The sequence below is a fragment of the Sycon ciliatum genome, chromosome 13 (genome assembly GCF_964019385.1).
Source record: "Sycon ciliatum chromosome 13, ocSycCili1.1, whole genome shotgun sequence".
Classification (NCBI taxonomy): domain Eukaryota; kingdom Metazoa; phylum Porifera; class Calcarea; order Leucosolenida; family Sycettidae; genus Sycon; species Sycon ciliatum.
This window is the reverse complement of record NC_088655.1, coordinates 10,758,729-10,781,713: the sequence shown is the minus strand read 5'-3', so window position 1 is coordinate 10,781,713 and position 22,985 is coordinate 10,758,729. Positions and strand designations below refer to the sequence as shown.

The window sequence follows — 22,985 nt, the reverse complement described above, 5'->3', positions numbered from 1 at the left end:
TTTCTCTATCCGGGGAACACAGCCGACATTCAAGACCCGGTACGAAAACCACAAGTGCTCATTCAACCACGAGCCGAGAAGGAAGAGTAGCGAGCTATCCAAGTGCATGTACATGTATGTCTGGAAATTGAAGAAGAGGCAGGAAAAGACTACTCGATCCAGAGGAGCATTTCGGAACGAGCACGAGCCTACAGCAACATCAGCAAGAGGTGCCAACTTTGCCTCTCGGAGTAGTTCCGGATCATAACTGTCTGGCTCCTAACATATAACCTCCATCATAATAATTATATTGCTGCGTTTAAAGGAAATTTGCATAATAGGATGACCACGTTTCAATTCAACTGCAAAAGTATTCACTGATATTCCTTGTTTTCCTCATTGATCTGCTCACATCAGTGAACATCAAATACCCTAGTTCTTACTAATTGTTCTATTTATAGTAAAGAAAAAAGGACCAAGAAACTACAAGTTACGCTGTAATATCCACTAACACCACCAGTTACTAAACAAGCAGCTCATGCGATAACATTGCATGACACTGACTGGTCCTTTTTCTATTTACTATAAATTTACCCTTAGCTCTTCATTCGAGACCATAGTTGTCCTATTCCTCGTGTTATAATAACTTGCTATTTTCACCTGCTCTGATCACAGTCTTTGCATTCTCTCAACTGTACAGAAGTGGAGACCCCCTCGATAGGCCTAAACGGCCGCTGACTGGGGAATCCTTGAAATAAATTTTACATTCCGTCATCTTCATCTCTACCACTGAGCGAAACCTTACACATCCTTGGCGAAACAATTGCAAATTTTCTGAGGAAAAGAACGACGAATGTTTTCAGTAGAAATCTTGAAAAACTAGAAATGCCATACACACTGTAGAATAAAGAGTCGGCGTGGAGAAAGCAATTTTATTAGTGCAATTAGGAGTATAATCGATGCAGACATGGCCAGACAACAACGAGTTCATGGAATTTTTAAGGATTTTTATGTTATTCAAAATCGATTTTCGTGTTCCGCTCATCAGTGAATAGTATCGGAACTGAGGGTACTGTGTACAACAATAGAACATTTTATAACAGCATAATTAATTAAAAGTGTGAACAACAAAGGAAGTGCTACAGCATTACATAATAGGTGTCAAACATAGTGCTAACGTATATAACTGAGTGCAGCCACAAAGCAAGAGGTGATACAGTGCAACATGACACAACATTTACATCTGATAACCAGCTACGAGAATAACTTTAGCGCGACTACATGCTTCTTTTGTTTACAAAGAACAGGATTATGCACACGAATACATACAGCTTCCAGAACCTTCAACTGCTTAACATAACTTGCACGGCACAAAACAGAAAAGTGAGAATCATCGTACACACCAAGACAATCTGGACGTGATAACAAGTGACAAAATACAGCTGACTTTTTGCTCACGTCGCTCTCTTCCGTCTCATCCCGCTCCTTTCCTTCGACCTCCTCCTGGCCACCACTTCTCGACCCACTGCAAACGGCAGCGGAGCCTACTCTAGCACAACATCATCGTCCTGGAATGGAGGAGGGGCCACCGAGAGACACTGAACCTTCACCTCGGCAGTTGCCCTTGCCTCCGCCTGAGCCACCCCCTTTACCTTTGGTGACTACCGAGACGGTGGTCCCCCCGGTGCTGGGATCCACGGTGCCGACTGTGTCTGGACAGAGAGGGAGATCATCGACAAACCTAAATGAAACCAATATCCTCACCCATAGACCCAGAAGAAGCACAGCAAACTATTCACTTGAAATTTATGCACGGAATGGACTTGGCCCACGCAAAATGGACAGTGGAAATGGGTGTGCAGTAGCAGAGAACCCAGCAACGGTGACGCGGAGCAGCGGTCAAACGACTTGTGATGCTGGTGGAGATGATGGAGCCATGTTGGAGGCTGATAAGGAGTGCAGTGAGACTGAGCATCAAACGGATGATGAGGAAGTGACTGATGATGATGATGGTGGTGATGAGGACGATGATGATGAAGATGAGACGGAGGACGAGGATAAGGCGGAGGAGGTCGAAGGAAAGGAGCGGGATGAGACGGAAGAGAGCGACGTGAGCAAAAAGTCAGCTGTATTTTGTCACTTGTTATCACGTCCAGATTGTCTTGGTGTGTACGATGATTCTCACTTTTCTGTTTTGTGCCGTGCAAGTTATGTTAAGCAGTTGAAGGTTCTGGAAGCTGTATGTATTCGTGTGCATAATCCTGTTCTTTGTAAACAAAAGAAGCATGTAGTCGCGCTAAAGTTATTCTCGTAGCTGGTTATCAGATGTAAATGTTGTGTCATGTTGCACTGTATCACCTCTTGCTTTGTGGCTGCACTCAGTTATATACGTTAGCACTATGTTTGACACCTATTATGTAATGCTGTAGCACTTCCTTTGTTGTTCACACTTTTAATTAATTATGCTGTTATAAAATGTTCTATTGTTGTACACAGTACCCTCAGTTCCGATACTATTCACTGATGAGCGGAACACGAAAATCGATTTTGAATAACATAAAAATCCTTAAAAATTCCATGAACTCGTTGTTGGCTGGCCATGTCTGCATCGATTATACTCCTAATTGCACTAACACTGTAGAATATTATGTATTTGTACATGTATAAGGGATTTGGAGACAAACTGACAAAGGTCTTAACATTGCGATTCAAAGTTTTTTAACGAAAGAGATATTAGAACGTTCAAACAAAAAATCTTTTCTCATCGTTCTACAATGTTATGAATTAGGATACGTGTACCGAAACATGTGTTAACTTTTAGAGTTTTTTTTTAACCCAGAATTACTCCACAAGAATGTGCAGGCAAAAATGGGGACTAGGTGCGTGCATGCCTGTGTGTTTGTGTGCGAAAACGTATACAATCATGTGCATGTTTATACATGGGCGGATGTGTGTGTACATGAACATGAACATGTGTAGTATCCCTGCCCGACCAATACGCAAGCAGTACGGAACTAATACGGAGCTTTGCCTGATGTATATTTAGTGTATCTCCGTATGTAAGCGTACGGCGTCTGCTGCATAAAAGCGGCTGAGCATTTCTGTTTTGATGACGAAAAGATTAGATTAGATTGGATAGCAATGAAAGCTAACTCGAAGAATAAGGATTCAGCCTCTAGGTGAGCACCGGAGAGAAAGTTATTTATTTTGCCGCTTCTTCTTGCAATAACGATTATATCTCAGGTGTGTACCTGAAAGTAGAATAAAAGTAATTCTTGTTAATTGCACCGCGCCTACCACTCGGCTACCCACTACATTGGTGGCAGCGGTGTGTTTTTGTAAAATAAAACAACGTGATTCGACCCCAGACCCCCATGGCTCAACCCGCTGCAGCTCCCTGCGACGAATCAAGATGAGAATCATGTTTCTTGCCGTCCTGGGCTTGGCCCTACTTATTAGCTTGCAGCACAGTCAGGGTGCTAGCGTGGATCACCCTCCCCTCCGCATGGCATCCACTGGAGACTCCGATGGCGATTCCAAGCGACCCGCTACCTACATGTATACTACCGGTGGTGATGGCGAAGCTGATGAGGACGACATGCAGGCTGCTGACCAAGACAAGGCGGGTATTCCCCAAGACAGGCAGCGTTTGATTTTCGCCCGCACGCAGTTGGCAGACGGCCGAACCCTGAGTGACTACAACGTTCAGCAGGAGTCCACTATTCACTTGGTACTTCGTCTCCGTGGTGGGATGCAGATTTTCGTCAACACTCTTCCTGGCTAGACCATCACTCTTTACGTCGCGCAAAGCGATGCTATCGACAATGTGAAGACCATGATTCAAGACGAGGAGGGAGGTCATTTGTCCGACCACGAGCTAGCCGCTCTGAGTGACCGGCTCAGCCAAGATGAAGATAAAACCTGGCTTGCCCTCCGCCATAGCTCCAGCCGCCGCCGTGGTTACTAACGCTGATTCCAGGTATGGCATTTTCTTTCCTGTCTTCCTTCAGTCTCCCTGTTCTCTTCAGTCTTCCTTTATGCGAGTGTGTGAATCCAGTTTAGTTTGGTAGGCGTCTGATCATGGTGAGCCACGGCTTACCCAGCTAACGTGGGACAATGTGTGTGACAACGCCCCTTATAGGTATAGTGTATTCAGTTCGGTTTTTGACCTGCGATGTTCCTGGCGGGTTGTGCCAGCGTTGTGCAGCAAGAGTGCTGTGGTTTTTCAGGTCCTATTTGGAGAACAGTTCTTTCCCCTTTTGATCCCGTGAGATCGTGTGAACCTGGTGTGCTTCTACTTTATGATTTGTTATCAGTTAATTTATTCTGTCTACTCTAAACGTTATCATTTCCGATATAATTTGCCATCTTCCGGTTGACGCTGTTGTTCGTAACTCCTCATTAATTTTTTGAAAATCACGAGGGCGTGATTATCTGTAGGAAGGGAGGGTGTAGTATCCCTGCCCGACCAATACGCAAGCAGTACGGAACTAATACGGAGCTTTGCCTGATGTATATGTAGGACTCAGTATAGAGTCCATGCACTATATGATGTCCAGCACCCTATATAGAGTCCATTGGTCCAAAATCCACTATACAGAGTCCAGGAGTCCACTCAGATTTGATCAGCTTCATCCTGCCGCGCAATCCCCTATAAGGAGTACACTTTTTCTACAAGTCCCCTATTCACGGTCCAGGAGTCCAGTTTATCCAGTCACGCCGTCCTGTGTGTTGTGCCCCGAAAGAGAACACATTTTCAGTTTTGCTTGCCTCGTGGCAGCGCATTCCTTTCTTCACTTCAGCCATGGCTGCCAATTCTGCTGTGCAGTTGCTGACAGTAATCTGTCTCGAGTTAACCAAGGAGGATAAGGAGACGTTCAAAATCAAATCTGGAAAGCGTCTTGTGGTTCTCTGAAGACGTTTCATCAGTGCGCGGGATGAAAGCAGAAATTGCAGAACGAGAAAAGTTTAGCACAGTTCAAATCTGACGAGTCAGGTACACTGACGCTCTCTTTCGTTCGACGCCACAAGGATCCCCTGTTTGGCTGGCCATTGCTGCCAGTAAGAAGTTTGAACGGTTTCATCAGAGCGAGGAATGAAAGCAGAAAGCGGAGAAAGAGAAAAGTTCAGCACAGTTGCCATCTGACGAGTCAGATACACTGACACTCTCTTTCGTTCGACGCCACAAGGATACCCCTGTTTGACTGGACAAGAGCTGCCTGTACCACGGTGCAAAAGGCTGTCCAGCTACATGGCAGGACGATGACTGAGGTAAGGAAGCTTTTACTCGTTTCGATTGGTCTGCTGTTCTGTCGTTATGCTTGAATTTTTTTTCCATTTTCAAGGAGCGTATCGCGTTTGTTTGATGTTGCTTGAATGAATGCCCTAAAAGTAATCAACCACTTCGTAATAGTCCTCAAGGACTGCAAGGACTTTGCATCAATCATAATTATGATCGTCTAGCTATCATCAATTTTTATTTCATGAGAAATGTATTTTTATCCCTGTGATAATTATGTGAACTCCACGACACTCTTCCTGTAGTATGATGTCAAATACAATGGGATCCACAAACGCAGTGCCAGTGTACTAGTAGTAGTAGGACTAGGAGGATTGCTTGTATGCCAATGACAAGAAAAAGCTTCTCAAGCTAATACTCGTATTCCCTGAAGTAACCGTTTTGATGTCACGAACATGACATTGTGTCAGTGAAACTGCCTCGTGACAAAAAATCATTGCATTTCCATCTTGGGGAATACTGACTGACAGCAACGCTGTACAGATTGTTCAAATCATCTCATTTCAATTTAGTTGCAGTGAAGTGAAACACTGTGTACACTACATGTATGTTGGTGTGTCTGTGCGTCTTGAGTGTGCACAAACGATCTTATTCCTCGTATTACTAATAGATTATTGTCCCCACCATCACCTGTTCACAGGTCTTTGAGTGGATTGATTTTCATTGAGCATCACATTCGTTGAGAACTTGGTAGTTGTGTGCTCCCATGCATCATTACGGTAATAAGCGTATCCTTGTGCTATCTATTTGTTGCAGGTGTGCTGATCTTCAGAAGCTTGCGGAACTGAGTGCTGCTGAACATTTGCATGGCCATGAGCAATGGTGAAGCTTGCTATTGCACTCTCAGCATGTGCTAGTATTATGCTGATCCCTGCACTATGTTACTCTCTTACACTACTCTTTGTATGTAAACGTGCGTGTACCCGTTCCCGTACGCATTCGTTTCGTATAATTATTTTGTTATCCCTCTTGACTTTACATGTAAATGGGTGGACGTTTGCATGGCTGTTGGAGTTGCGTGTGTATTGTGTCTCCACTCTTTTCTTGGTGTTTTCTTGGCGTTGTATAAGTGTGTGTGTGTGTGTGTGTGTGTGTGTATGTGTGTGTGTGTGTGTGTGCGCGCGCACGCACAATAATTTGAAAACAAATAATTAATCATGGGCTCTCCATTATTCTCTTTCGATTCTTGGTTTTTTTCTAGGTATTTTCTTGGCGTTGTGTGGGTGTGTGCATGTGTGTGTGCGTGCACAATGATTTGGCAACACTACATGATTGAGATATTGTAATTTGCAGCGTCTGCGAAGAGACCACTCGATTTGAGGATGGTGTTTGTAGGGTTTTTCATGTAATGAAGTGGCTGCAGTGGCGCCTCAATACAAATTTTTTATCTTGAGAAGTGAATGATGTAAAGGATTAAAAGGAGAGGCCGTTTTCTGGTTAATGTTCACTGCTTACAGCAGATCCTATGTCTATTTTCGAACTCGATAGGGGATGCCTAATTGGCTAGACTTTATACAGGGGTGTTGTCCACATAAAGACTCTTTATAGTTGATTTCAAAGTTTGGACTCCTTACAGTTGATTTTGGACCAATGGACTCTATATAGGGGTGAAGCCAATTGGCTGGACTCTATACAGGGAGTGATGTCCATCGAAACTTTGAGCTCACAGTTGATTCCAAGTTTGGACTCTGTACAGTGGATTTTGGACCAATGGACTCTATATAGGGGTTGGACATCATATAGGGGCTGGACGCTCTACTGAGTCCAACATATATTTAGTGTATCTCCGTATGTAAGCGTACGGCGTCTGCTGCATAAAAGCGGCTGAGCATTTCTGTTTTGATGAAGAAAAGATTAGATTAGATTGGATAGCAATGAAAGCTAACTCGAAGAATAAGGATTCAGCCTCTAGGTGAGCACCGGAGAGAAAGTTATTTATTTTGCCGCTTCTTCTTGCAATAACGATTATATCTCAGGTGTGTACCTGAAAGTAGAATAAAAGTAATTCTTGTTAATTGCACCGCGCCTACCACTCGGCTACCCATTACACATGTACATGTATGTGTGTGTTTGTGTGTGTGAGTGTGTGCGTGTGTGTGTTTTTGTGTGTGTGTGTTTTTGTGTGGTGTGTGTGTGTGTGCGTCTGTGTGTGTGTCTGTGTGTGTGTTTTTGTGTGGTGTGTGTATGTATATGTGTGTGCGTGTGTTTACGCGCTTGCGGGAAGGGGCTTGCAGTGGGTTTGATCTGTCAGCGATAAAGTGAACTCTAATCTAGCGATGCAGCAAGGATACCTAAACTAATCTACATTATACATGTACATCTTAATAATCGTCTTCAAAAAAAAGAAATGGGCCAAAGGGAAAAGAAACTGAAGATTATAAATTTTCCGCTGCGAACATATACTGTACATGTACATGTACATGTGCATACATACAGGAACATGACTTTGTACTTGCACATTGTACATGTAACTCGTACAATATACCATACTGAACATTCACTCCAGGATAATGTACAATATACCATACTGAACATTCACTCCAGGATAATGTACAATATACCATACTGAACATTCACTCCAGGATAATGTACAATATACCATACTGAACATTAACTCCAGGATAATGTACAATGTACATGTACATGTATGCTGAGAGTGTTACAGGTTGCTAGCCGTAGCCTGGCTTCACAGATGTCTCCTGTACGGGAAGTAGTGGCCCAGGCGGAGATGTAGATTCATCAGGATGCTTTTCCATCGGTGTTGAATGCAGAGCATAGCACACTGGTGCTTGATGCGTTTCAGGAGACTCCGTGCACTCAGCTATGAGTGGACCTGTAAACACACACACACACACACACACACACACACACACACACACACACACACACGCACACAGGCGCGCGCGCGCCATGTACCATGTATACACCCGTTGCAAGAGCTCACACAAATCTGCAAATGCACTGGATGTGCCCCCACAGATTTTCTCTTATAGCACACACACACACACACACACCATTGGACCATTGGACGCCCATCGCTGGAGGCGATGATAGCGATGCTACAGCAGAAGGCATAGCAACTTGTGCTGGGATTGCACCATTCATCAGCTTGCAAGGCTGAATAATTGGCCGCCACTATTCAGCCTGGTCCACACCACACAGCTATGAAGTGGCTTTTTCTGGCCAGTGAATCCCTACTTTTTGGTATTTTTGTTTATTTTTCCCGCACACACATCACATCACATACTCAGGCATGCACTGGCTGTTGGTAACCACCCAGAAGAATGAAAGAAAAGTCAGGAAGAGTCTGAGAAAGAGAAGAAAGACGTGTGTGACCATAATCGTCGGGAATCGAACCCGCAACCTATCGGTTGGAAATCGCTGCACATACCACACACACCATTGGACCATTGGACCATTGAACGCCCATCGCCGGAGGCGATGATAGCGATGCTACAGCAGAAGCCATAGCAACTTGTGCTACACACACACACACACACACACACACACACACACACACACACACACACACACACACACACCTCATACCACACATACACACACACAGTGACCGACTCCTTACTGTAAGTAGGGCTAAAACTAACTTTCTAAAGAACGAATCGATGCGTAATTCATATGGACACTCCTCTAAAGGCCTTTCAGCAATCCTGACATACGCGTACAGTGTGAATACTAAATACAGCAAAACCTTGGGTCAGCGACCTCTCGTATTAGCAACCACCTGATCTTAACGACCGTTTTTCCATGCACCGACAGTTCTCCATAGAACATGTACAATGTCATGGACATACAGTAAAACCTGTCTAAGACGACCGCTCAAGGTACCTTCGGCTTCGAAACGTGGTCCCTGTTACCAGGTCATCTCCTTATCCAGGGTCATTTGACTGGAAATATCATCCATTGGTCCTGGTTTCTGTGGTCTTTTAGGACAGGTGGTCGCCTCGACAGGTTATACTGTGCTGTGAACAATCAACAATACAGATAACTACAGAACATTAAACAGTGCCTCTGGAGCTAGTGTACACCAGGGAATACCAACTTGCTTTGCTTCTTTTTTGCAATTTTAACTTCGGGTTCTTTCAAATAATAGTTTCGAGTACTAAAACATTAGTGCTCCCTGGTAGACAGTATATGCGGTTTGTCATACCTGTCCGGAGACCGTAGGATAGATATCGTGTCCCTTGGCGATCAAGCAGCTGTCCGATGACGGCATCTTTCTCCATGTTCTCCCGACACAGGAGCACGATCAGCTCACTGTCCTGGGCGAATCGCTTCTCCAGGCGATTGTTCCTCTCTATAAGAGCTGTGACTCTTGCTTCGAAAGGAGTGCGCGTATCGCTGAGGCCAATTTCCGTGGTCATGTTCACTAAACCTGCACAATAGAAACTACAATAAACAACAGAACACCAAACTAACTGGTTTTGAGGGAAAGAGACCCACCATACAGTGTTACAATACTCATGAGGCACGCAAACGGAAGTAAAATAAAATGTAGGGCTTTTTCGTTGTTACTCAGAGTTTCATGGCAAAGACAAATCACCAGGCAACATCTGATCAGACGCACTGCCTCTGCTCAATGTAATAATAATATAGACTCGAATGTTGAGCCCATAGTATGTAAGAGAGAAAAAGGACCCATAAGTTATTAGTTATGATGTAAAACAGTCCACCAGGGTAGCGAGATCATAATTATACAGTCAGATAGTGCGACAACAAGACACAACACATATTAGGATATTGAGACATTCGACGACGTGACACCTAGTTCCAACACATCTACGAAGCGCAAACAACCTTCCAACTTGGAAGGCTCAGGTGGGGAAAGTTCCAATGAAGGGAAGGGAAGCGCAACAAAGAACTTCATTATCGTCCCTTAACGTTCGACCTTCTTTTAAGAACGGCAAGAGCTTTGTACAGTGAACTTCGAATTACACTTTGCTAACTTCGAATTATCAGCACAAATCACACACACATTTTCTATGTACATGTACATGTAATTGGAATCTGTGGGACTTCTAATTAACCGGACATGTCCTGTTCGAGGTTCGAATTATCAGAATTTCTTATGTGGGAATCGTACTGATAGAAATCTGTCCTGGAAAAACTTCTAATTAAGCGGTATGTTCGAATTAAGCCATACATGTATTCGAATTAAGCGATATGTTCGAATTAAGCCATACATGTATTCGAATTAAGCGGTATGTTCGATTTAAGCCATACATGTATTCCAATTATCATGATTCCACCTGTACTAGTATTGATCCACGCCGCCATCATCTTGCCTCTACTGCTCTAGCCTCTAGCTCTCCCCTGACAAGTCAGTTTGTGACAGTGCGACTATTCATACCTGTCACCGTCGTTATGGTCTGGTGCGCATATACATGTACATGTACATGTATATAAGTAGTCAGTTCTGGAGGGCCAGGCCAGCAGCCTCATGGGACCAATTTCTATACTAGAATGTCAAACAAGCACTACAATCATACGTGTACGTGCAAGTCACTCACGACACGAGATCTCTTCTCTACTACTAGTACGAGGTGATTATGCATTTCTAAGCATTTTTCGTTTCTAAGCAAATGCGTAAAATCAGCAAACCGTCTCGTACATATCCAATGCATGCGGTACAATATTCCAAATATAGCACAGTGAGAGACTTCCCTCGGTCTTCATCTTCCTTTCCCAGCATGTGTTTTGTTCAAGAAGACTAGGTTTGTCTTTATTTTAGAGCAGTTTGTTGCTCTTCGCGATCGCTTCAGTAGCAGAAATAATGTAAAATCGCCCTTTTATGGATCCCGTTTGTGAGGAGCCTGCCGAACCAGGCCCAGAAAGTTCATGTAATAGCAGTAGTAGCGACAGCACTGGATCTGCTAATGGAGAAGAAAGCCATAAAACGACTTCTGATACAGATATGGCATCAAATATTGAGCCGGATGAACCCAGCACAGATTCAGCTAGCAAGCGAGCAACGTTCGCTGTCAGAGCATTCTATTCTCCTGTAACGAACAGTGCATTTCGTTCGAAGGCCGCTGCGGCAAATGCATTTGACGTGAGTCGACAGATGTTCCGACATATAGAGAAGGAACTGGAGGTGTCTGGCGTGTTGTCAAACATTAAGAGTTGGCACCTTCCTCCTCCACCTCTGCCAGATGTTCACGACAATGGTTCAGTGACCACACCATCTGCACCTGGTGGCATAGAGTTTGACATGGCAACAGTGGAGGCTGCCATCAAAGCCAAATGCACACGTCCTGGTGACAATGTCAAGTATGGGACACATGGATTGGTGGGCATGTATCGTGAGGGCGTGAAATGGGCCGTGGAGTCAATGCACACGGGCAATCTGCGGAAGGATGGGCGCAGAGCATCTTAGCCTTGATGAACATCAAAGTGTCTGACACGACACTTCACCTGAAGTTGAGAGAATATGAGGCCTTGCTGGAACCTGATGTTACCGTCGTGAATGTCCAGACACCATGCAGAACTGGCCAGAGAGCGAAGTTGCCAATGCGATATGAAGTCTAACTTGTGGAGTTCGTACAGAAATTACGTGCTCTGAACCTAAAGGCAGGCAAGTCGCTGATAGTTGGTGCAGCTAACCACCTCATCAAAGGAACTGAGCTAGCTGACTTGTTCAAGGACAAGCAAGTAACGTATGCTTGGTATTACTCGTTCAGGAACCGCTATGGCATTAAGATGAAAAACCAGGTCCGGCTGGAAATGGACCGCAAGAGGTGGACAACAAGTGATCACTTCTGCTCCTGGTAGACCATTACCAAATCTCCCACCTTCAGCTTTCCCTCGACCCTTGTCCGATCTGCATAGAAGGCCTGACGAGCTTGAGCTGCCACTAGCGCATCTTGTGAGATCTTGACCGCGTCTTGTCTTGCTTGCAACCAATCAGCTGAATCTCTGCCTCCCTGAATAGGGTTGAGGAAGTCGGGTGGCGCTCTGGGATTTAGACCGTAATTTAAGAAGAACGGTGTGTTTCCTGTAGATGATTGAGTAGCGCTGTTGATAGAAAACTCACAGAGAGGTAGGAGCATATCCCAGTTATCTTGTTTATGATTTACAAAAGCCCTCAGCACATCCTCTACTATTCTGTTTACTCGTTCAGTTAGGCCATCTGTCTGAGGGTGATTGGCAGTACTAAATGCTAGTTTCGTTCCTAAGCGATCAAACAATTCCTGAAAAAATGCTGCCGTAAATCTTGGATCACGATCACATACAATACTAGAACTCAAACCATGAAGTCGAAATACATGTTGAATATACAGATCAGCACTTCCTTTAGCGTCAATAGTAGAGGAAGTAGGTGCTAAATGTACACACTTTGTCAAGCGGTCTACAAATACATATATAGCATCATGATCTGTATCGGTCCTAGGCAAACCCATGATAAAATCCATCGAGATATCCGCCCACGGCTGACTGGGCACTGGTAAATTCTGCAAGAGACCAGTTTTTAGCTGGCCACCTTTAACTCGTTGGCAGACGTCACATGACTTGACAAACGCCTTTACATCCAGTCCCATTCTGGGCCAATAGAAATATCTAGCGAGTCTGAAATAGGTGCGATCTCGACCGGGATGCCCCGCAGTCACACAGTCATGGTATTCTTGAAGCAGGGCGAGTCGGAGTTTGCTACTCTTTGGAATGCATAACCTGTTCTGTGGTGAAGATCTGAAATAAAGATAACCGGGTGTTTCATTTAGAAGGTAACGGTCGTGCAGATTGTCATGGCTTGAATTTTTCAGTCTCCTGATAATGGGAGCAAGATCCTTGTCGCACTTGTAACCGCTGACAATTAACTGCGCTAAGTCTGGATTAATCTCTAGGGTATGCTCTATGGCATTCAACTGAATGTTATAGAGCATATAGAGCACGGCACAACGAGGAAACATCGCGTATGGGACTAATTTCCGCAGCGCAGCGCGGGTCGCTGGACGCATACATTGCTGCTTTCACTCGCCTCAGCCTGCAAGTGCCGGAAATCGACCACCACACCAGAGCGCTGCTGTTCGTCAGGGGTCTAGTGCCGCACATCCAGCGACAGGTCATGCGTGAGCATCCACGTACCCTGGAGCAAGCTGTCATGGCAGCAAACACCGTGGAGCAGTCGTCAGGGCCACCGGCGTCGGGGCCACCAGCCAGTAGAGAGTCGCGTTCCGTGCCCAGCTTCCGTGGTCAGGGCCTCCGCAAGCTGACGGACCAAGAGCGTGTCCAACTGCGAGCAATGGGACACTGCTTTGCTTGCAGGAAGCCAGGCCACCTCGCTAAAGACTGTACTGAGGGTGGACAGCGCTACCCAAACGCTGGTCGCCAGTAAGAAAGGGGGTGCGCTTACTGGCGACGACCCAAGCGCCCACGCCGGTACCAGTCGCTAACCGGTTCGGAGCTCTGGAGGTTGAAGACGTTGCTCTCCAGGAACCTACGGAGCCGGAGACACCCATAGCTGTAGAAAATTGTCCCGTTGCAGAAAGGTGTCATGTCAGCAACGTCAGCGTCGGCAATGAACCTGAACACGACCTACTGCGCATACAGGGAAAGATCGGCGGTCGCCGTGCAGTGATGCTGATAGATTCCGGTTCGACGCATGACTTCATTGCAGACAGTTTTGTTCGAAAGCATCATCTTGACACGGATGCAAGCTCAGCAGTGCTGAGCGTAACATTGGCGGACGGCTCGACCAGCGAGGTTCCGCAGATTTCCACACGCACGCTAAGGGTGACAGTCGGGGGCTTCAGTGAGGAACAACACTTTACTGTGTATCCCCTGACTCGCTACGACGCTATTCTTGGCAAGCCGTGGCTTACAAGGAACAACCCCAGCATCAACTTCCGTACGAACGAAGTTCAGTTGGACGGTGAGCCCTTTGTTGCCAAATTGCCTTCAGCTAACCCGCCGACAGCCGACCGGCCATCTGTGGAAAGCATGTTTATCAGTGGCCGACAAGCTCGTCATGCCCTGAGGAGTGGAGCCGAGGGGTTTCTTGCATGGGTCACTGCTGCAAACGAGGAGAATCGTTCCGGGCCACAACTCCAGGAATCAGAGCAACAAGACATCCAGAACCTGCTCAAGAGGTACCAGGATTTATTTCCAGACGAGCTGCCGAATGAGCTTCCACCGAAGAGACCAGTCGACCATGAAATCCAGATAGAAGATGGAGCCAGACCACCGTCTCGACCCGCCTACCGCCTGCCGAAACCAGAGATGGACGAGCTCCAGTCACAGCTATCAGAATTACTTGAGAAGGGATTCATTGAGCCAAGTAAGTCGCCATACGGTGCACCTGTGTTTTTTGTGAAAAAGTCGGATGGTACTCTGAGAATGGTGTGCGATTGGCGAGAATTGAATAGAATTACGATCAAAAACAAAGCTTGTCTTCCTAATATTGATGACTTATTCGACACGATCCAGGGCAGTGCATATTTCTCCAAGTTGGACTTGCGGTCAGGCTACAATCAAATCAGAATTCAAGACTCGGATGTTTCTAAGACGGCCATTAATACGCCGTTCGGCCACTTCCAATTTAGAGTCATGGGATTCGGGCTGACTAATGCCCCGGCCACCTTTCAGTCACTCATGAACTCTATTCTGCAACCGCATCTCCGAAAATTCGTTGTAGTATTCTTGGATGACATTCTAGTTTTCAGCAAGACCTGGGAAGATCATCAGCATCATCTTCAAACAGTTCTAGAAACACTTAGAAATAGTGAGCTGTATTGCAAACAGTCTAAATGCGAATTCGGCGTGAGAGAAGTTCTCTTCTTGGGGCATAAAATCAACGGCACATCAATTTCCCCTGATCCCAAGAAGATAAGTGCTGTGGAAACATGGCCAACTCCGTCGTCAGTAACTGATGTGAGGAAGTTTCTTGGCTTTGCAAACTATTTCCGAAGGTTCATAGATCGACACTCAACCATCCTCTGCTACCAGTGTAACAGGTTTAATCAAACTTGAAAAGTAAGAGGCCTGGTTGAGCGTGCCTCGACCAGTTATATGCAAAATGTGATAGTATACATGTGGCAATGGCGCCAATGAAGGTGCTAATAGACAGGCGTAAGACGCATGAGGTGCGAGGGAGTGTAAAGTTGTAGAGACCAGGGGAAAACTGTTACACCAGCCGGCAGCAGGCCGGTCTGGAGAGGGGCAGTTACTGGTAGGTAGTTAATTAGGTAGTACTAGTAGTAGTTAGAGACTAGCAACAGGCCTTTCGGCAGGGTTGAAATCACTCGCACGGTACTTTTTGAATTTTTCGAAAAGCTGAGTATTTTTGTCTCCCGGAGGTCCTTGTCTGCCCAGGCGGCATACAGCCATGCCGGACGGCGAACAAGATTCAGTCGTGCCTTCAGGGGACACAAGTGGTCAGGGCAACAGTACCCGAAGTAATGAGCTCCTCTCCGCCATGGACGACAAACTCCAGTTTCTTGTGGACGCGCTGCGTGCTGAGGTTGAGGAGAGCAAAGGCAGGGAGGCCCGCTTGCTCTCTCGGATAAGCGACCTTACTGACAGCATTTGCCATCTGAAAGACGAACTGCTTGGTGTCCGCAAACTGGCCCAGACTACTCAAGATGTCAGGCATCCGATTGGGATCAACAAGGCCAAGGAAAACTCGAAAAAATCAAAAAAATTAAAAAAACATGAAAAAAATCAAAATGCTACATCTGCTGATGCCGAGCAAGTTGTCGACATGGAGCCTGACACCCCGAACCCTCCTGCTGATGCAGAGACAAGCAGCAATTTGAGTACTGAATGCGACAGTGACGGTTTCCGGGAGGTCGTGTCCAAACGAGTTTTGCGGCAGCGGACCACACCCCGGAACCACAGTGACGCATGGAAGCTAGTTGCAGCAGAGCCACCACAGACAAAGCGTGCCGTGGTGTACATTGGTAACCTGAGCACATCCTGCACCGAATCCAGTCTGAAAGAATACATTCAAGTCACAGCAGCTGCTCTTCCCGAGCCACAGTCCATCTCAGTGCTCACGTGCAGTATGTATACCTCTCCACATGGCCGGGTGTCAGCACGAGTAGCCGTGGATGCATCTCTTGTGAATCTCCTGACTGACCCGGAATTCTGGCCCCGGCCACTGTACTGCAGGCCATGGAAGTTTGACGCTGGCCGTAAGCACTCCTCTGCGCAAAACGCGGTGGGTCCCAGTGTATCGGAGTCGAGCACCCAGTCAGTCACGGCCAAAAGCATCAGCAGCAGCAAGAGCAGCAGCCACAACAAGCACAACAACAGCAGCAGCAGCAACAACGCCAACAACAACACCAGCAGCAGCAGCAGCACCAGCACCAGCAGTCGCCGCAGCAGCACCAGTGGTCACCGCAGCAGCACCAGCAGTCGCCGCAGCAGCAGTAGCGACAGTAGCACCAACCAGTTGGAAGCACAGCAGCATGATCAAGAGCAACAGCAACTTGGGATTGGCGCCACAATTAACGACTTCCTGAGCGCGAGTCGTGGCCTGTCCGCTGCCGCTGCCGGCACACCTGTAACCCCCCTTCACAGCCACAAACGTTCCTCTGCAGAACGGTCACCAGATTCGCTGCCGCAGGATGCAAAGCGAGCTGACCAGCATGGTGCGCAGCCACCCCAGCAGGATACACAGACCCACGAGCCCACCACCCAATGTAGGCCATGCACCAACCCAAACAACGCCAACGGTCACAATGAAAACTAAGGCCCCCTCACTCCGTCTTCTGCTCACGAATGCATTCAGCATTTACAACAAAATGGATGAGCTTCAGCATACTCTGAAAAGCCTGCATGTAGACATCGCTGTCGTCACCGAGACCAAACTATCGCCCGACAAGGCTTCAGTTGCGGAAGTCTCAATCCCTGGCTATTACCCCCCAATACGTCGAGACCGGACAGCGCAAGGCGGCGGAGTCGCCATATGGCTGAAAGAAGGGATGGCGTACAAACAACTGGACATCAACTCTGAGTGTGAAACTCTTTGGATTAGTGTTGCTGCACCGTCAGGCATGAAATTTGGCATCTGTGCTGCCTACAGACCTGGGACGAGTGCAGACAGCGACTGCAGTATCTTCACCCAGCTGGAATCTGACATCGACAAAGCCCGGCAGTCCTGCTCACACATTATTGTGGCAGGGGACTTCAATGCCCACAACCGGGAATGGCTTGGAAGTCCACGCACCTCGGCTGCTGGAGAAGCTGCAGAAGACATGTGCTGTGTACATGGTCTCCGACAACACGTCACCTCAGCCACTCGTGGAGAAAACATCCTTGACCTCGTCATGTCAGATGTGCCTGGAGCCGTGTCTACCACCACCCAACCACCTCTTGGCAGATCAGACCATGCTGTTGTCATAGCCGACTTCCAGCTTACTGCATCCGTAGACCAACCCACCACTCGTACAGTATGGCGATACCAGCGGGCTGACTGGCCCCGCCTCTCTGCCTTCCTCCGGACTACTGACTGGGACACAATAATCGGCGACGACCCTAACATATCATGTGAGCTTCTGACCATGCGAATCACTGAGGGAATGCAACGCTTTATACCATCCAAGGTCTTCAAGATCAGACCGCAGGACCCAATCTGGTGGACGCCAGAATGCTCTGCAGCAGTTGACAGAAAGCGCAATGCCTGGCGGAAATTCCGCGATGACCCCAGAAATGGAGCGCTCCAGTGTACGTACAAGCTAGCATCCCTTGACTCAACAAGATGTCTAGCAAGAGCCAAAGCCAGACATCTCGACCATGTCAAGCAACGGCTCCGGACGGGCAGCCTGCAGGACAGAGAGTGGTGGAGCGTGATTAAACGAGTTGGAGGGCATGGCCGGGACAGCTCCATCCCAGTCCTGGTTGACCCCGATGGCATGGAATGCACCAAACGCCACGACAAGGCTAACGTCATCGGGAAGTACTTTGCCCAGAAGTGCAGCCTAGACGATGACTTTGCAGAACAGTCGGGGCCGTTCCCGCATGTCCGCCAGCGCACCGCAAATACGCTTGCAACAGTCCACTTCCGCCAAGCCACCGTACGCCGGACACTCCGAGCCCTGAACCCAAGTAAAGCCACAGGGCCTGATGCAGTACCTGCTAGAGTGCTGAGAAAATGTGCCGACTCTCTGGCCCTGCCCCTATCCAAGCTGTTTACCCTGTGCTTCTGCAGTGGTCATCAACCTGCCATGTGGAAAGTTGCCAACGTCGTACCAGTACACAAGAAAGGCCCCAAGTCGAACCCCAGAAACTACCGACCGATATCACTACTGCCCATAATGTCTAAGTGTATGGAGTCCATCGTGAACCGCAGCCTGTCCAACTTCCTGAAGAAGAATGACATCCTTTCTCACAGGCAGTTTGGCTTTCGCACTGGACTGGGAACCTCTGATCTGCTGATTGCTCTTCAGCATGAGTGGAGCCTTGCAGCTGCCAGTGGAGGCCTCGTCAGGGTACTCGCAGTAGATATTGCCGGGGCCTTCGACAAGGTCTCGCACAACGGCGTCCTCCACAAGGCTGAGCGGTGCGGCATAAGTGGCCTCCTCCTTGCCTGGCTCCGGAGTTACCTGACAGACCGCCACATCCGGGTCGTCATAGGTGGCCAGTCTTCACCGACCCACCGAATCCAATCTGGCGTGCCACAGGGCAGCATCCTCGGCCCCACCCTCTTCCTTCTGTACGTCAACGACGCAGAAGACCACCTGCCTGATGGGGCGAAGCTGGCTGTATACGCCGACGACACAACTCTCTACAAGTGCATCACCACCCGACTCAGACTGCCAGAAGAGACAGCAATCCTCCAGCAGGCAGTAGACTCACTGGCAGCATGGGGAAGCAGGTGGAGGATCAAGTTCGAGCCCACAAAGTCGCAGGCATTGACCATCAGCCACCACCGCTCGCCAACCCCCCCGAACGCAATACGCTTCCAAGGAGCAGTCGTGCCAGAAGTAGAGGAGCTCAAGCTTCTTGGCGTCACCTTCGACAGGCAGCTGGCATTCCGCAGCCATATCCGACAGCTTGCAGTACGCGGAGCCCAGCGGCTCGGCTTCCTCCGTAAGGCATCGGCTGTGCTAGACCCAAAGCACCGGGCAATCGTGTACCGTGGCTTTGTCCGCCCTGTGCTAGAGTATGGCATGCTGGTGTGGATGAGCGCAGCCCCCACCACCTTGGCCCGCCTCACTGCCATCCAGCACCGTGCCCTGCACATAATTGGAGATGGAGCATACCTCCCGAGCCTCGACATTCGCCGTACCGTAGCAGGGCTCTGCTTTCTGTACAAGCTGCACTTTGTGGAGGGTCCGGAAATGGTGAAAGCCATTCTGCCACCATCAGCAGCCGCACCGCAACACCGCATGCCTACTCGAGCGACAACCAGATCTGCAACACATCATCCATCGCAACTCACCAGTATCCTTCCCCCTCAGGCAAGAAACAACACGCTCCGCTCATTTCCCCACTCCCTCATCGAAACGTGGAATCAGCTCCCACCTACCCTTCTGCAGTCTCCCCCTTCTCGCAGAGGCATGCACACGTTCAAGAAAAACGTTAACGACCACTTGCGGCGCAGCAAGTGGGAGTGGGCCACAGACAGGCTATGATCTCTGCCAACACACCAGCCTAATTATACTGACCGCACTCCAGCTCCCTTCTACCCCTCTTTGATCCCCTTCGCTCAGCCTTAAAACCCGATTATCAGTTCACTCCATCTTCCTACGGTGCACTGCTTTTACTATTGTTTTGTCTTATCCCAATCTCAAATTCTCCCCATTATCGTTTGCAAAGCCAGTGCTCCCCTCTTGGATGCACATGTTTCTTTTCTCCTATGTATCGGCGCACAGGAGTAACAACGATTCCGAGACCTTTGGTCGGAGGAGTTACTTTTGCCCCGCCCCCACTTCCATCCAATATGCCACCGCCCCCGCTGTGCAGCATCTGATGGTACTGTGGTATTCAGTAAAAAAAAAAAAAAAAAAAAAAAAAAAAAGTAATCCTATCCTCTTCAAGTTAGAAATTGATTGTCCCAGCCAATGTACATGTATGGTGTGATGTGCTCTATTCTTTCCAACATTTAGCTGTAATGTTGTGTTGGTTTCAGGCTTGGTCCACTGACGTACGGTGCAGGACGCGCAAAACTGGAGGAGAGGCACAAGAGGAAGGAGGAGCAGGAGACATTGCGCAAGGAACGTGAAGCGACCAAGAAAGCCAAAGAGCAGCAGAAGTGCGAAGATCGTCAGCTGGCTGCAAAGGATGCAGCAAAGCTGCTGTGGAGCCACCATCACCAGGGCCTAGCACACGCACTTGGTAAACTTCAGAAGAAGCACCTTTCTGCCCTTCTGATTCTCACCAAGAGCCCGGTTAAAGGCAATGAAACGCATGGTGTGTTGGCCTCACACCTTGAGAACAAGCTCAAGAGCGATGACCTGGAGAAGCAAGACAAGAATATACGAGAGCTTGTCAACCTCTTCTACGAAATCCCAGTGTCATGTTCCCCAGCGTCAGCGTCAACAACCACGACCATCAGCAGTCTCCCGTCCCCGGCGGCCACCATGTCGCCAGCAGCATCCCCTGGTACATCCTTCTGGCCTAGGAGTGTTTCAACTCCACTACCCAGGGCAACGGTGGCTGTTTCACCTCGACCAGCCTTCCTGATGCAGCCTAGACTCCCACGGCCCAGCAATTACAGCGGACCCAGGCTACCAACTGGATATGCTGCTCGGCCGACACCAAGAGGAAACCAACCATCATCCAGTGGATCCAGCTGAGCTGATGACCATGTGTGGCGCAGGTTTGGACACGTTCTCCTGCCGGCCCTTCGGACAATTTCTTCTTCTTTCTTATTTATTCCGGTTCATTGTTCTGTTCATAGTCCACACGCTACTATGATCTTCAAGTAATCATGCTTCTGTGGTGTTGCCAGACCCGGGCGATGCTCTATTTCAATTGTAATGCACATGTTGTGGTTCTTTAAAACTTTTTGGTTTCAGTGGATGCTGGGAAGCCACTTTTTAGGGCTCTAATTGCTTGCGGAAGACTTTGGTTTTTTGGCATTAGTACTTGTCACTGTTCTAGCATGTACATGTATGTGTGTAGAATGGAAGAATGCGATGAAATAACACTAAACATAGTCATTTTACACAATGCTTAGAATCAAAAACGTTCATATTCATAGCATCATATCAACCCAAACATGATCCATTCCTTGGGGCGTTATGATAGTCATATTCAGTTGAAACTTGGTGAAGATAGAAAGAAAGGGATCATCTTCTGAGTGAGGCCAAAAAATGTATACACATGCGCACTGACACCCCGATATTGTACGATTTTACATTCATGCAATAAAAATGCATAATCACCTCGTACCAGCGTAACTACTTCTCAGCTGGCATGTTCGTTAGCTATTGCATTGTAAGACCTTACCTTGTTGTTTGTGGAGATCGGATGCTCTTCAGTACGTGTGTAATGATGTGTTACGAGAGTTGCTACACTAGTCTATTGATCACGATACACGATGCGATACACGATGCAAAAAGAGTTGGCTGCAAACAACAACTAAAATGTCGGTTGGTCAGAAATATCAGAACAGTGTAGTTCTGCTCTTCAGACGTCCGGTCATATACCGGTACTAGTACTACTGACTACTACTAGTATCCTCGTGGTTCAGCTGATAATAATGATGGGATCGCGAATCGCCAGATTGATTCCAAATCGTCCCGTTTACTTTGGGGATTTCGACAAGCGTTCTACTGCATTCTGGCACGCTGACGGCCATGCATCCAGTACAGTGCTAGGCGGTACAAAGACCGGCAGCGAGCGCGTGAGTGCAGTCCACACTGGAACAGGCTATGGTAGTATGGGTCAGTGGTCTGTGTCAGTGTGTGCCACTGACAGTCAGTGTTTTGGTGAAGTACATGGAATCGTGGATGTGTCTAGACTTATTCGATGAACGATGACATCTCTTGAAACCAGCGTGTCATGAAGACATGATTGATGATGAGGACAGCTGGCTGGCATGCACGGACACAGGTACATGTAGGTGCTGGTAGGCCCACTCAGTACAGGTTTGACCTGGTAGCCATAACCCTGGATCGATCGCGGGCGCAAAGAAAACATTAGATTGTCACAATATGTGGCGTATGTAGAGAAGTGCCTCATCACCGTCACAACCGCATTGTCGTGTGATGCTTTATTTTTGTGCAGTACTCAAATGCCCAATAGCGGAAGATTGGATCATCATTTTTGTGCTGCCTCTGGCTCACACCATCATATGGCCTCCCGACGCATTAGACTTAGTAACGTTATGTACATGTACGCGGCGAGAATAATCACTGCCGACAGGAGATCGAGCCTCAACAAGCGGTCGGAGTTGATATCCAAATGTCGACATCAAAATAAATTCATGCTGTCAACACCGATAACATGATCTTCTCGGCACCCTGCCTCCAGGCAGTAGGGCCAGTTGATAGCTCTCTGCCGCCTTGTCACCGTCATCATCTTTGCACCGCGGAACTCACTAGCTAGGCCAGCTCAGTTTTATCACCTTTATCACCTTTATCCTTTATCACCTTAGTACCGCGATCCTTACTGGCTATGACACTGAATCGGATATGAGTTGATAGCGCCCCTAGCGCTTTCTGTTATCCTTGTCCCGCCATACTGGGCTTTAAATAGTGGGTTATTTTTCTTGATGTTCATATCACCTGATGAGTGCCTGAGA

General features: G+C 47.7%; 1 long non-coding RNA gene across 1 annotated transcript; it reads right to left on the bottom strand.

The window, feature by feature from the left end:
- Window positions 1-7,145: 7,145 nt before the first annotated feature.
- LOC135830058 (uncharacterized) lies at window positions 7,146-21,779 on the bottom strand. The gene is made up of 3 exons (XR_010555987.1): window positions 21,689-21,779; window positions 9,447-9,685; window positions 7,146-8,111 (listed from the first exon to the last, which is right to left on the bottom strand). It is a non-coding gene; the product is annotated as an uncharacterized LOC135830058 (long non-coding RNA).
- Window positions 21,780-22,985: the final 1,206 nt, after the last annotated feature.